Source organism: Cupressus sempervirens, chromosome 11, assembly GCF_028749045.1.
Source record: "Cupressus sempervirens isolate cs-2001-9-10 chromosome 11, ASM2874904v1, whole genome shotgun sequence".
In the NCBI taxonomy this organism is placed as follows: domain Eukaryota; kingdom Viridiplantae; phylum Streptophyta; class Pinopsida; order Cupressales; family Cupressaceae; genus Cupressus; species Cupressus sempervirens.
In genome coordinates this window covers 135726270-135742629 of record NC_143128.1, presented here as the reverse complement: position 1 = coordinate 135742629, position 16360 = coordinate 135726270, and the positions used below count along the sequence as shown (strand labels likewise).

The 16360-nt window shown below is 32.1% G+C and overlaps 1 pseudogene; it reads left to right on the top strand.

Moving 5' to 3' along the window:
• Positions 1 to 1234: 1234 nt before the first annotated feature.
• LOC149528569 (putative calcium-binding protein CML14 pseudogene) lies at positions 1235 to 1742 on the top strand (annotated as a pseudogene).
• The last annotated feature ends 14618 nt before the right edge of the window (positions 1743 to 16360 follow it).

Below are 16360 nucleotides of genomic sequence, written 5' to 3'. Positions count from 1 at the left end.
ATTGCCAAAATAGAGTGCTTTTTTGTAGAAAAAACTGAATTTTCAAAATGATAAAAGCCGAAAAAGCATCTTACATGAACAGATAACGTGGTTAATTAGCAACAACCCTTTTTTTTAGCAATGATTTCTCTTTATCATGTAATGCTACAAATGGAAGACTTAGAATAATATTCTAAAAATAATAATCAAGAGTTATAAAAAGTTGTCACAGAATATCTTAGAATAGATGTTGTAACAGGTGAGTAATGATGCAGACCTGGAAAAAAATGTTAGAGGAATAATTCTTCTGCAAATATAGAAACTGTATCTACTAATGTTTTGTTCAAACGTTACAAAAGAATCTACAAATATCCTTAAAATAGAAACTTAAAAGTAGTATCTAACTAATACAAATTATAATTATTAAAGCCAAACGTACAAGTTATAAATAAATTTTATAACTCGCAACATAATAGTAAATAACCAAACTTATAGGTTATAAATTAATTTTATAACTTATAGGTTATAACAAAATTTTATGACTTGAGAATATGGAATTTTAATTAATGTTTTTGAAAGAGTTTGAAATATGAGAATATCTGCCAATGTTTTGTTCAAACGTTACAAAAGAATCTACAAATATCCTTAAAATAGAAACTTAAAAGTAGTATCTAACTAATACAAATTATAATTATTAAAGCCAAACGTACAAGTTATAAATAAATTTTATAACTCACAACATAATAGTAAATAACCAAACTTATAGGTTATAAATTAATTTTATAACTTATAGGTTATAACAAAATTTTATGACTTGAGAATATGGAATTTTAATTAATGTTTTTGAAAGAGTTTGAAATATGAGAATGTCAAACATTTAAGTTATAAATCAATTTTATAACTTATGCTACGACCATTCTAAAGGCTTATTAAATAAAACTAAAAAATAAGGCTTTATTAATAAAGTAATACATAAAATGTCTTTTAAAACTTAAAGCATTCATGCTTTATCAATAAAAACTTAAAACATAAATGTAAGCTTAGCTATTATTTAAAGCATGTTATTACTAAAATAATAAAAATGTTATCTTAAACCTTTGAGATTTAAATTTTTCTTAGAATAAAATGACTTTATAAAAAGTTAACACTTGCTAATTAAGAGTGATTAAAAAAAACTTATTAAACTTTTTTTGCACAAAAAACTTATTAAACTATTGCATGCAAAGCCTCTTACATAAAAGGCCACTCTACTAACATGCAAATATTGCAGATTATAAGGTTATGCGATGCAAATCTCACACAGAGTGACAAGAATGGCAAGTTAGAGAAAGGTCAGCTTATTACAAGCTCTTCTTATCTTGTGAAGCGGCGGAAACAACATTTTCATTTTCTTGAGGAATATGGAATAAAGGTTAAAAAAGTTAGGCATGTAGTGAACCTGGAGGCGATTCAAGAAGAGCCAATGCACACAAAGAAAACACACACTAGAAGCATCAGAAACCATTGATTTCCCTCATTTTGTAGATGTGATGCGATGCAACATGAAAGGGGGCAACTTTCACACGTAGCTCAGAGATTCTTTTAAGGTGCTTGACAAAGAGGGCACAGGGATGCTTTCTATGTCCGAGCTCCATCATGTCCTCACCAGTGTTGGGGAGAAGCTCGAGACCTCTGAATTTGATGAATGGATACAAGAGATTAAAGTCGATTCTGAAGGTAAGATATCTTATGAGGAATTCATCGATAGGATGATGGCCAAGTGATATTACGGTTTTTTGGGTCTATGTGGGAAGCATCTGATATGCAAAAAACTTTATGCAAGACCCCACGCATCTTAAATAACTCTACAATACTCAAAAGGCTTGATTGCACTAGATTAGAAGATAAGCTATGTGCAAATGAGCTGTTGAGCAATGGAATCAAAACTTTTAAGCCTCAGAAGATGAAAGGCTTACAAATCCAATCCCAAAATGCCAAGCTAGGAAGCTAGCAATTTGAAGTGATTAATTTTCAATCAAAAAAAAAAAACTCAAATCAAATCCAAAGATAAATGTAAAAAAAATTACAAGAGGAAGCACAGAACAGTAAAATCACATTAATAAATGCCAAACAAGAAGGTGATGGAAGAGAAGCATGCTCATGATACAAGCAATAACATAGTGCAGGATCATAAGGATGCCCCATTCTGACTAATAATCAATCAGACATGAATGCATGCAAAAAGATGAGCATAAAGATCTTCCAAAGAATGTTTTTGTGAAAACTTTGCATGATTGCAAATAATAAAACTAAATAGAAATCCTTGCCCTAGCAATGTGGAATGTGATTAAAACCCATCAAAAGAATGGCTTGATTTGCATTTATCAATTTACTTAAAATTTCACTAAAAATAGTATTCTGTAAAGAATAAATCTTAACCTCTATAAAAATAACATTACAAGGCAACAAATAATTAATCAACAAAGAAGCCAACGTAAAACACTAAAAGAACAAATGTAGAGAACATGACTTAGATCAAATAGATGAAGGAAAGAGATATAAAGAAATTTCTAAAACAAAGATCAGATTTGAAGAATTTAAAGGAAATTTCTAAGAAAAACTAACTAAAAGGGAAACATAAGATAAGATCAATTTAGAGAATGTTGACAATTTCTATAAAAAAAATTAGGATTTAAGTAATTAAAATAAGAGACAAAAAAAGATTTATGTAATTGAGGAATAGAATCATAAATAAGATTTGAAAATAATAGATATTGTTGAGAATATCTAAAAGGAATATACATATTAAATATTTTTAAAATAGATGAAAGAAAATAATAATTTTTTTTAAAAAAAAAATAATATGAATAGAAATATAATCAATTATAATGTAAGTCATAATTAATATTATTTAAGTTTTCCCTCCAATCAAATGTTACGGAAATAATAATGTAATAATTTTTTAAAATATATATATATAACAAAATAATAATAATAAATACTATTAAACTTAAATTAATAAATGCTACTTGTTAAAACAAGAGCAAAAAACAAATTTAATAATTTTTTAAAATAGAGATACCTAGGTGGAGATTATTCAATAAGATGCGCTTCCAATGAATGACAACCATCATCACATAAAACTCAAAACAAGGATTAGTAGCTCTGGTACTTGAAATGAACTAAAATAAAAGAATTAACAATTAATCCAAGAGAGTTTGTGAAAATAGTTACCATAAACTCAGATCCAAGAGAGAGTGAAAGAATGAACAACCACCAATGAATCAACAAGAGGAGACAAAGATTTGAAAGGGGAAAGCAAAGAAAACCCCTTGTGAATAATATGAATGAGGCAAATGGCTAAAGAATGAAAGAAGGAGAGAGAAGAAATAAAATGAACCCACTAGCTCATTAAAAGAACTACATAGTGATTGTGTATGTAGAATAAGAGAGAAGCATCTCTTATAAAGAGATGAGAAGAGGAGTTATTTGTAACTCCCAAGTGAATGATTGCCACATTCATAAGTGTGTACATAACAAGTGTCATAATCCTCTTAAGGAGGAATAACTATTTCCTTAATAAAGGAATTACAAAATAGACTTGTCCTCACATGTGGACTAGAGGACAAACAACATAAGGGATACTTTGGTTTATCCCATTTAATAAATACAACCAAGGAAAGATTACCAATTTTAACAATGTCATATTGCAATGGAATATTGAAGAAAAATAGAAGGATAATATCCTTAGTTTGATTATTATTCTCATCCATGAGAACTCCCTCTATTAGTAAGAACTCCTTCTAGCATCAATCTCTTCCTTAGGAATGATTCTCTCACTACAATTTCTCCCTCTTACAGAAAACTCTCCTTCTTTACTAATACAAAATTTCTCTGCTATGATAGAAATACCTCCCCCTTTGACATCTCATGCTAAAGAAAACAATCAATGGATATGCCATGTACTTGATGTACTAATTCATATGCAATATGCTCTAACAATACTATATCAACCTTGACTGATCTTCAAATTCTTAGTTGATGCATCACTAAACATTGTTTGGTGATCTTTAGATAGGGGAATAACCCCCTAGATAACCTCTTAGATATAAAAATGCACCCTTAGGTAGTCACTTGGTGAAGATGTCTACAATTTGTTCCTTTATATTCACATATTCCAATCATACCTCTTTGTGTTACACTAATTCTCTTAGAAAATGATATTTTATTGCAATGTATTTTGTCTTGGTATGCATCATTGGATTCTTGAAAATATTAATTACACTAGTGTTATCATAGGAGAAAACTTCTAGATCCTTGATTTCTTCCTTCATAACTGACAACAATTTTTTGAACCAAATAATGTTTGAACAATTGACTGCTGCTACAACATATTCTACTTCTATTGTAAACTGAGAAATGTAATTCTCCTTCTTGCCTGTCCAAGACACTAGCCTATTTTTAAGAAAGATAGCTCCACCACTACTGCCTTTCCTATCATAAATACTTCTTTCCCAATCATCATCAACGAAGTCTTTTAATTCAATGTTGTCTATTTTTTTATACCACAAACCATAATCTTCAGTACCTTTTAGATACCTCATGTTTCTTTTTATTGCCAATGCATGATTTTATTTTGGATTAGCAAATAGTCTTGCCACCATACCAATTTCTAGTGCAATATCAAGTCTTATGTGCACTATATGCTGAATTTTTCTAATCATTGATCTATATGTAATTTGATCTACCTCTTTGGAATCATCGTTTTTTGAAAGCATGTGTCTAGTAGACATAGGTGTTCTAACTAGTCTAGAATAAACCATTCCAAATTTATTCAATATCTCCTTGATGTACTTTGATTGAGTGATGTAGATGCAATCCTTCTTCTATTGAATTTGTAGACCAAGCAAAAATTTGATCTCTCCAAACATTGACATTTCAAATTCCTTACTCATTTCCTCCAAAAAAGATTTGCACAAGTCATCATAACCAATAAATAATATATCATCTACAAAGATTCAACAATATCTTCTTTGGTAGTCCTTCCTTGATGTATAGACTATTGTTGTCATTTGTTCTTTGAAAACTATTTTTAACCAAATAACTATGAAATATTTCATACCAGGCTCTAGAAGCTTGTTTAAGACCATATAAATCTTTGTGTAATTTACAAACCAAATTCCTTTTGCTAGAATCTATGAAACCTCCAGATTTCTCAATTTAGATTTCTTCTTGTCAGATTCCATTCAAGAAAGCTAACTTTACATCCATCTAATATAATTTGAATCCTTTATGTGCAGCATAAGAAAGTAGTGTTCTAACAAATTATATTCTTGCAATAGGAGAAAATATTTCTACATAGTCAATAACTTCTTCTTGAGCATAACCTCTACATACTGGCCTTTCTTTGTTCCTTGACACTTCTCCATTTTCATTCAACATATTTCTAAATACCCATTTTGTGTCAATTACATTTTTGTCCTTGGGTCTAGGAAAAAGAGTTGAAGTTTTATTTCTTTCAATTTGTTCAATCTCTTCATTCATTATCTCAATCCAACTTTCATTGTCTAATGCATCTTTTACAGTTCTAAGTTTAAACTTAGTAAGGAAACATGTACATTTTAGTTCATTCCTTGTTATTGTGCCTTTTGACTGATCTCCAATGATTTGCTTGGGTGTATGATGCCTTCTAGAATATCAAGAAAGTAGAGGTTCCTTATTTCTAAATTCACTTAGTTAATCATGCTCAAAATGATCTTCTAAATCATGCTTGGGTCCAACTGTCTATGACTCGAGTCCTTTATACCGTGACTCAGATTCTACTGGCTGAAACTCAAGTCCTTCTGATAGAGACTCAGGTCCCTTAGACTGTGACTTGGGTTTCAATGGCTACAACTTGGGTTGAATTGAAGATTTAGGGTACTTGGGTGGTGAAGACAACTAATTTCTAATTGCATTTTCTTGAAATTTAGGTAAAGTATTAGGTTCATAGTAGATAAAGTTTTTGTAGTTTTTAGGTTCTTTGCTACTTTTTTCTTCACTCTTTTCTACAAACTCATCAAACTTTACATGTGCACGTTCTATAACCTTGTGAGTAGTAAGATTCAGACATTCATATGCTTTACTTTTGTTGGAGTATCCTAGGAATATGCCTTCATCACTTTTCACATCAAATTTTCCTTTGCTTGTCTCTTTTAAGATATAAACATTTTCTTCCAAATAATTTGAAAAAAAAAAAAGTTTATAGCCATACCATAATTCAAAAGGAGTTTTATTTGAATCTTTCTTTAGTTAAACTCAGTTTAAGGTATGAACTGTTGTGTTGATTACTTCCTTCCAGTTTTTGATTGCAACATTTTTCTCTATCACTAGTGTCCTTGCACAATCCATAATGGATGTATTTCTTCTTTCTTCTATGCCATTTTGGTGAGGTCTACCAAGTGTAGATACTTGCCTTTTGATTCCTCTTTCATTGCATAATTTAGTAAATTTGTTTGAGGTGAATTCACCTCCTCTATCTGACCTTAGACATTTCAAGTTCTTTCCTATTTCTTTTTCCACTCTAGCTAGATACCACTTGAAATTTTCAAAGGCTTGAGATTTATCTTTTAAGTACATTACTGTATTATCCTAGAATAATAATCAACAAATAAAATAAAATACTTATCTCCACAATAGCTTTCTATGCCAATAGGTCCACAAAGGTCTATATGAACTAGCTCAAGAACTTCTTTAGAGTGATAATTCTTTCTTTTGAAGCTTTTCTTTCCCATCTTCCCAATTTGACTATTCTTGCACATGCCCATATCAAGTTTCTTTAGGCTTGTAATGCCTCTCACTCTTCTAATATTGCTTATGTTGACCAACTTATCAAAATTCACATGACATAATATTTTATTCCATAACCAACTTTCCTCTATTTGAGCTAGGAAACATGAACTTTTAGTTATATCAAGATAGAATAGATTACCTTTTGTTTGATTGCCATTCCCAACCAGATTTCCTTTCCCATCCAATAGCGTGTCCTTTCCATTCATGAGTTCTACCTTGAATCCAATGTTGTTCAATTGTGCTACACTAAGTAGATTGTGTTTTAGTCCTTCAATCTAGTATGTATTGTCACATCTGAGTTCATTAATTAATTTAATGTAGCCTTTTCCTTTTACATAACATGGTTCATCTTTTCCAAATCTAACACTTCCACCATCATAGTGTTCCAAGTTTTAAAATTTTGTTTTATCACCAGTCATGTGGTGAGAACAAAAAATATCTATGATCCATGAGTCATTCTTGTTAATATGGGAAATGAGGGCCATCTTATCATTTTTATCATCTGATTCATCTTTAATAGAAATGTAAACGATTTCATCATCATCGCTACTATTAGAGTCTTTAGCCATGTAACAAGATTTCTTACCTTTAACCTTGTTATCTTTGTAGCTTTTGAAATCTTTCTTGCCTTTGTACTTGTACCTTTTTTCCTTCTTTCTTTGGACACCTTAAAATAATGTGACCAACTTATTCACAAGAAAAATAGATTAGGGACATTTTACCTTTGTACTTTCCTTTGCCTTTAGGGAATCTTCTTGTAAGTAGGGCTTCAATGGTTTTAAGAGAATCATCATAATCTTCTTCATCTTCACCGTCAGACTGTTTGCTTTTAGATTTTCCACATTTCTTTTTGAGTGATAGTTTAGCTTGAAATGCATACTCATTGTTGCTAGAGTTAGTAAATAGTTATCAAAGTTATCTAACTCAAATATTGTCAACCTTCCCACTAGTGCATCCAAAGTTATCACATTTTTGGTATAACATCTCATCTCTTGAATTGTTGAAACTCTAATTGCATAAATATGAAGAAGAGTTATAAGTACCTTGTTGACCACTACCACATCATCTATTTTCTCTCCCTAGGATTTGATTATACTTACACTTTATTTGATTCTTTCACTTTATTGTGCAATGTATTCATCTTCTCTCATCTTTATTTTATCAAATCAACCTCTTAGACTTTATGCCTTATCTCTCCTCACATTTTCATCTCATCCATAGATATATTTTAGCTTGATCCACATTTCATGAGCAATAGGACAATCTTTGACTTCATCAAATTTAGCCTAATTGAGAGTAGAGGCAATGTTAATCATCATTATGTTGTGATTCTTCTTTTCTATAATTTGTTCCACTATCAAAGGTCTAGTAGGTGCCACATAAATTTTCTCTAAGTAATTTAGGCCTAAGTCTCCAATGGTTTCCAAATGAAGCTTCATAAGTTCCTGCCATACTTGGAAGTTATCTGTGTTTAACTTAGCAATTTCCCTTTTATAAGACATCTTGATCTTTATCTTAGGTCCTTGAAATCCTATTTGCAAGCACCATATACTCTTATACCAATTGTTGGAAATATAAAGGAGTAAGTGAGAGAGGAGGGGTGAATCAATTACAAAAAAAAAAAAAAAACAAGTCCCTTAAGATGTCAATATAACTTTAAAACAATTCCTTGCTAAAACTATCACTTGGTTGACAATAAATATATTGTTGTTACTTGGTTAATACTATAATACCCCAAAATTGGCACATTTCCATATTAACCAACTTTGGTTTATTCAATTATTCCTAAGTCCTATTTTACTAGGAAATTCTGATTCTGACAATCATTACTTGACATAGATGTCAAATGCAAAAACCCTAATCTACATTAACCACATTATTTATTTAATTCCTAAGTATCGACTCAAATTAGATACATAAACCTATTGATTTAATTTAATTTAATTTAATTAAAATTACCTCTTTAGCTAATGAACAAAGGAATTAAATACATTTAATTTAATAAGATATCTCCTTTCTTTAATTATTGAATTTAATTATTCAATTAATTAAAGTTATCCATTTATGAGGCAATTTTCTATTTTATTGAATTAAATATTCTCAAAAAGGGATTAACTCCTTTTATCATTCAAAAAGGTAGTCAGTTAACTCCTTTTATCACTCGAAGGAAACCAATTAACTCCCTTTTCATGAGGAAGTTTCCTTTATGATTGGCTCTCCAGTTGAATCTTGATCATCGATTCTGGTTAATCTCAACCATCGATCATCTCTTTGATTCTATAGAATACGCTCTCCATTCCTCATTTAATAAGTAGAAAATTGGAATTTGTGTCAAACTTATGTTGAAATATCTATTCAATTTGCTCTTGCATTCTTAGCTTAATTCTTGCATATCCATTTCATTTTAGTTTAATATACATCCATTTTAGGATAATATATGTCTTTATTTCTTATATTAATAATGCTTTCTTATCTAGATTAATGTTGCATTTCTAATTTAAGCTTAAAATCCTTATTCTAGAGGTCTAGTTGCCAGGTTCTCATTCTGAGAGAAAAGACATAATCATTCTAGTCAAAAGGCAATAGGTCAAATTGTTATATTTACTCAGATGAATAATCTCATATTCATTTTGGGATGACCTTTCAGATAAAGACCATATTGAAGTGTGCATGAGGATCTGAGGCCCACTATTCATGTATAAATTTCTAGCACACACCGTGGGGCTTGAAAAATCAAATTTTTTTGCCCCATTTTCTATATTTTCTACTTTTTTTATTGTTCTATCACATTCGTCTATACATGTATCCAAATTTTCACATGAGAAATCTCATTTTTGTACGAAGAGCTAAAGATTTTGCATATTCCTCTATAGTTTTTTGCATGAAAAAGTGCATAAGCACATGTTTTCTTGCATGCTTCACTTTATTTCTTCATGTAGGTCTATGTAAGATTTTGCACAAAATTCTACAATAGCATAGTTTTCAAATTTTCAATTTTTAATGATGTTTAACTAACAATTTTTCTTTGAAGTATATCTTTTAGATTTTTGTTTTTCTGTAGCATAACCATGGTTTGCAGGATGCTTCATGAAGAAACCTTTTATCCAAACATTTCAAACTTGCATTGACTATGTGAATGTGGGACACGTGTTAAAGATATGGATGACAAAAAAAGTTTATTCCAAACCCACTTAAATGTTGCATCTTCTTTTATTGCTTTTCACACATAGTATAAATAGGGCTTCTGAACTTCATAAGGTGCAAGACAGGGGAATAGGGGAGTATGCTCTTTACCACTTGGAGGTCATGATTGAGGGTAAATTAGAAACTTAGAAGTCTCTAAAAGATGACATTTGAGGGAGGCAAGCAATTTAGTGGTTCTTCCAAATGAAGCCTTTAATAAAGAGATGATGATTTCCTTTTAGGAGATAAAAGTCTTGGAATAGGCCAAGGTGGGATTGATTATGCTAACTTGGTGATTAATTTATCTTGCATGTTTGGGCAAGGAAATGAGGTAGATGAGAATTCTCTTTCTCGTTGAGAGAAATCAAAAACTTGGACCCTTAGATCTGAAACACCAGTCTGAGTCAACCTTTATAGGGCCTGTCAGAGTGATCCAACCTCTGAGAATGACCAAAGTGAGTACACTCCTTTCGTCGAAGAATCCACTTCACTCTAATAAAGAAGTTTTTTTGGGAGAAAGACTCCAAAGCTATATTAATTTCCTCTTCTTCATTCTAATATCACATATCAATAAGAGGCTTTGTAAACTACACTAGTCAGCACCAGCCCCAATCTTACTAGTCATGTTTGTTCACTTACAAATGTTGGTGTGGGCTACTAGCCTCAAATTGAGTTGTGAATCCACCAAGGAGTAATATGAATAGAATCCATGTAAAATATTCTTACTTAGGTGCTACCTGGTTCACCTCCAAAAGGAGGCATAATCTTTGTGCAAGGAAGGGGAAGAATCTCTCCTATAGAACTCACCATAGGCATGCAACTAGGCACTACAAGGTGGTAGGCATACATGACCCCTGCCACAAGGGTGTTCTTTCAATGTATATTTTATTGAGCCCTTTGAATACACAAAAAACATGGGCACCCTCTAGGGGGTGACAAGGCTATCTGAGGTGCACGCATGCACATAAGTTGTGGGACAAAGGTTTTTCCTTCTCTACCAATTTTTGTTTTAGGGATAAAAGCATGTTTGTTATTGAGTCTTTAAACATTGTCCAAACCTATCAAACAAACTAAAGGTCAAGACTCCCCAACCCTTCTAAGTTGCTTTGTCCTTGGTTGGGTTGTTTGAAACTACTACTTGCTTCTCATGTTTATCTAAAAACCAATTGTTTTGTTCAAAACAACCAAAATGTTCTACAAAACTATAAAATAGCTTACTACTTGTTTGAAATTTGTTAAAAAAACCAACAATATATCCAGAACTATCTAAAACTCACAAAAGACTCTTCAAAATTTAAAATCTTGTCAATCTAGTCTCTATTTTCACACTCAATTTTTGAAAAAATTGTGTGAGAACCTTTTGCTTTACATTTCTTCACACAGCCTTGGCTAAGTTTTCATGTGTGCCTATGAGAATCTTCGTGCAAGATCTTGTAGACTAGTCCTATTGTTGGACCTGTATTGTTTTCAATTATCACACCCTTGCATGACTTTGCATAAGTCCTCGCATGAGAAGACTTTGTAAAATCTATTGTTCTAAATCTTCGCCTAGGTCTCTGTGTCTTTTTGCATGATTTCCTAGGAATCCTCATGCAGAATTGTGCCTGTGAACTATCAAAATTTTCTATGAAAGCTACTTGCACTCTAAATTTGGTCTATTATTTACAACATTTTACCTCTTCTCTATCTATGAATAGTGTCAAACAAAGGCTTCTTACTTAGCTAATGACTTGTGACTTACACAAAAACTAGTCTTATGTCTTATTTACTTTATCCTTGGTCTTTTTTTCTTTTCATACTTCATCTAATGATAGTCATAATCTTTGGCTGTTCTAGCCATTATTTAGATAAATTGTACCTTAGTATACAATATGCTTATCTTTCTTTTTGGGACTACATTCTAGTGTGATCCTTTTTTAAGCTTTCACTTTTTGTCCTTGTCTATGACTATGGCAACAAGAAGTGGAAATATATTTTATCCCCAAAGACCTAGATGAGGTAGAGCTAGAGGTAGTAATCATGGCCAAGGTCACTCTTCATTTCATACATAGTCTATCTCTAGTTCATCTAGTGAGGAATCTTCACAATCCCTCTCACTTGTTAGATCATCTCATGTTCGGAGAACATTCTCTATAAATTTACAACAAACTTGGAATCCCTTGTATTAAGAAGATCCTAAAACTAGAAAAATTCATACCTCTCCAAACAATATAGCTTAAATCTTATTTAGACAAAATTTTCAAGCAAAATACATTGAAACTTATCACATTCCTACAATGGCTAATCAAGAATCTGGACATGGAGAACAAAGTAGAGATCAAGATAACCATAGGACTGAATGACATAAGGAACCTCTCTTTAATTATGAGAATGAATAAGAGGTAAAAATACCCCCTAAATATCTTGAAAAGTGTCTTCAGGAAAAAACTTCCAAAAGGTCATGGAAATATTTCTTAATGAAGAGAAAGATAAATGCTTTCTCAAACTTGCTCAAGAGGGAGCCAAGCCACCTCATCATTTTTACATTGAAACCATCATTACACTTGAAGAGGAAACAAAGACTTCCAAATTGCAAAAGAAACTGAAAATCATGCAATAACAGTTAGCCCTAATGATGTGTGATAAAGAAAAACCTACAAAGACATACACATTAGATGTTCTTTGTCCATTTCCTTTTGAAAAGAGTGTAGACATGCCTCCTTTTCAAAGAGAAGTTGAGTTACCTAAGCATGATAAATACTTTGTAACTACCAATCCCTAAGATCATTTTTGGGAATTTGGTGCCTTTTCTATAGAATTTATGCTTAATTAGACATATCTAATGCATTTATTCCCAAGAAGTCTAGGTGGTCAGGCTATGGAGTGGTTCTTACACTTGCCTATTGGTATCAAAACATTCAATGGGATTGCTAACTTGTTTTTCGAACATTACTCTCACAACTTACAATAGCCGATTAATATTTGAGACTTGTGCAACCTTAAACAGAGAATTGGGGAACCTTTCCTCACATTCCATTAGAGATGGAGACAACTTTACACAAAATACTCACACAAAATCCCAGAAATAGAGAAACTTGACATCTTTATGGATAACCTCTTGCTTGATTTTAGGTATAAAGTTAAACTTCAAGGTCCATGTACCTTCAAAGATGTGGTCAGACAAGCTATCTAAATAGAAGAATTCAAGGTAAAAAAGGGTGAAATAAACCTTCAAAAGGACACCAAACAAGGATCAACCTCTAATAAAGACAAGTCCATATATGTGAACAAAAACTAAGAGGTTCTACATGATGGAGTTATTGACAACATGACTCCTAAACCTGCTAAGGTAGTGTTCAATCTTACAAATAATCTTAGAGCATCCAAGAATGTTGAGAAACCTCCTCCTATCAATAAGACATCTAAGAAAAAACCAAGGAACACATGAGCTACATGTCCTAAATGAGATTTTACACCTCTTGGTGAACCTTTGGATGTGGTTTACAAGAAATTGTTACAAAAAAAACTCATTTCTCCATTGGAAAATTCTCATCCTTATGATCTACAACCATGGCCACCATGGTGGAATGAAATTTCATTTTTCAAATACCACCAAAACAAAGGTCACAAAACCAATAATTGTATTAACTTGCATCACAAAATCCAAGACCTAATCGATAATGGTGACATTTTTTTGGATGGACATAACAAGAACTTGGATCACAAGGCTTTCAATGAGCCATTCCCTCACTATGAAAAAGGAGAAAATGTGAAACCAAAACCTAACAACAAGGTCAACTATACATACTCAAACAATGATGATAAGATATTTTGTATGGTTGAACTAGTCAGTGTTGAGTATTGTGACGTTATCAACATCAAGGGTAAACAAGACAAAATTTGTCTTAAGAGGGCCTATTTCCAACACAACTGATAGCGACTCATCACAAACTTGTACCAACATTATTATACATTCTTATACCAAGTTAGTACTCAAAGGCCCTATGCCTTCTACTCCTGAGATAGAACAACACAAAGACAAACCTCTTGCTAGTCCATCTAGCAAAGGAACAAAACTTGCTAGTTATATTATACTCTATTAGTTACAACAAACAAGTGCTCAAATCATGATCTTTGAACTACCCAAAATCTTGCTTGCTCATAGGCATATTCTCAACAAAGCCCTCATTGAGGAAATGTTCCTCAAGATCTTGATCTTGAGAGATTCCAATCTATGGTGGGTCATCTGACTTCACCTCACTATATGAATTTCTTTGAGGAAGATTTCAATTCACTAAATCACCTTCATAATCCACCTGTACACATTGAGGTCATGATACACCAGAAACATGTCTAACACATGATTATTGATAATGGAGCTAGTTTGAATATTGTCCCTGCTAATTTTCTCAAACAATTAGATGATTCTAAGGAGTCCATTGACCCTCACCAGAAGATAACTATCAAAGTGTATGATAAAGCCAAGCACAAGTTTTTGGGTCTTGTTGTGTTGACTCTTCAGGTTGCTCCTATCAAAAGGGATGTCACTTTTTCAGTCCTGGACATTCCCTTATCTTAAAATATTCTACTAGAAAGACCATGGATACATGGGATTCAAGTTGTACCTTTCATTTATCATCAATGTCTAAAGTTTCCATTTCACAACTCTAGATTCACCATACTTTCAAGTACTAGCTATACCTGTAACATGTTGAAATCTACTAAAAACTTTTGTACCTACTAATAGAGAGTCCGTAGATTACCATGATAACAAGGTCAAGCAAATCAAGCAGTCACTAAAGATGAATAAAATTGGAATGGGTGAATATCAAATGGAACCTATTCTATCTTTGACATCTCTTCCTAAATCTTCCCATCATTATGGGAGACCATCTAAAGCAAAGAGACCTTTTGTGTTGACATCTCAAACTAAGTATAATGGTACATTTGTCAAAGCTATAGTCCCTCTCAAGGAGGAAAGTGAAATCAGAGCTATTGTTGCATGGATCTACAAAGAGGAAACTCTATTTGACCTCACATAATAGTCTTATGAAATTATCAAGAGAAGTATGGTCTAGGTGTTAAACTCATGAAATGCTTTGGCTACAAGGGAACTAGTCGTATTGGATGTAATAAAAATGGTCTAACTGATCTAGTGAATGTGATAGCAAGGAGGAACCAAGATACATCTAGTCTAGGCTTCAAGAAGATTCCCTTCCATCTAGGGATTAAAAAATTGGTACTAGAAACTAAAAATTCATCTAAAAATGAGTCACAAGTTGAGTCTGATGATCGTGAAGATAATGTTGATGATGAGGATCCTTATCCTTTTCCTATACCTAATGATCTTGCTAATTTTTTTGTTGAACTAATGATTTTGTACCACATGTCAGCACCATGGAGGGTGATAGTGTTTCTTCTAATGATACCACTAACTCACATCATACTCAACAAGAAAAAGAAGAGTCTAGTCATGCTTTACACATTGAGTATCTTTTTAAAAATCTAGATGATAATGAAGTGTTTGTCCCTATCATTGATAGGGAATTTTACAATCTGTGACCATGTAGCATAGATTCTTACAAATATGAATTCAACTCACTCTTAGAAGAAACTATAGACAAAGATATAGATCAAGTTCATGTCTATGAAAACCTCCTTGAAGTAGGTGAAGTGTCGAGGGTTAGGTTGGATGAGTCTTATCCAACTAGTGTCATCACGTCTTTGATTAATGATGTTAGAACTCAAAGGAATTCAAACACACTTCCAAACAACATCGCTCTGGGTCTCAAATTGTTTTTCCAAGCATTTGATGATTATTTCATGAGTGCTATTAAACCTATTACTTTTCTTTCACTCACCTATCCTAAGTTCATAGATTGGAATTTTAATGCATCTAGTGAAGTCCCTACATTACAAAACAACTATTCTCTTGAATGTTACTTAAATGCTTTAAAACTTGTGATGTCTACCACCAACAAACAAAGTATCAACATGATTGAATTTGACATTAAGTATCTTAGTCATACACAAGAAAAAAAGAAATAAAAGTTTTGATGGTGAAAACCACATTGTGGCAATGTTAGAACCTAAATAAGTAAATAGAAAAGACATATCCAATGGTGAAAACCTCTTTGAGGCTCCTACAAATGAGATATTTGATGCACTTCCTAGTCATTTCTAGGAAAGATCATCAATTTTGATAGAGCCAATGTAGCTGGTCAACTTGAGAATAGAAGAACATCCTCACATGATACATCTTGCACAGTCACTATCTCAAGAAGAAAATGAAGAATTAATTACCTTCTTCCAAGAAAAAAAGATAAAATTTCCATGGACATACTCATACATGCCAAGATTAGATCTTGATCCCATAATGCATCACTTGTCCATTGCACACGGAGTTAAA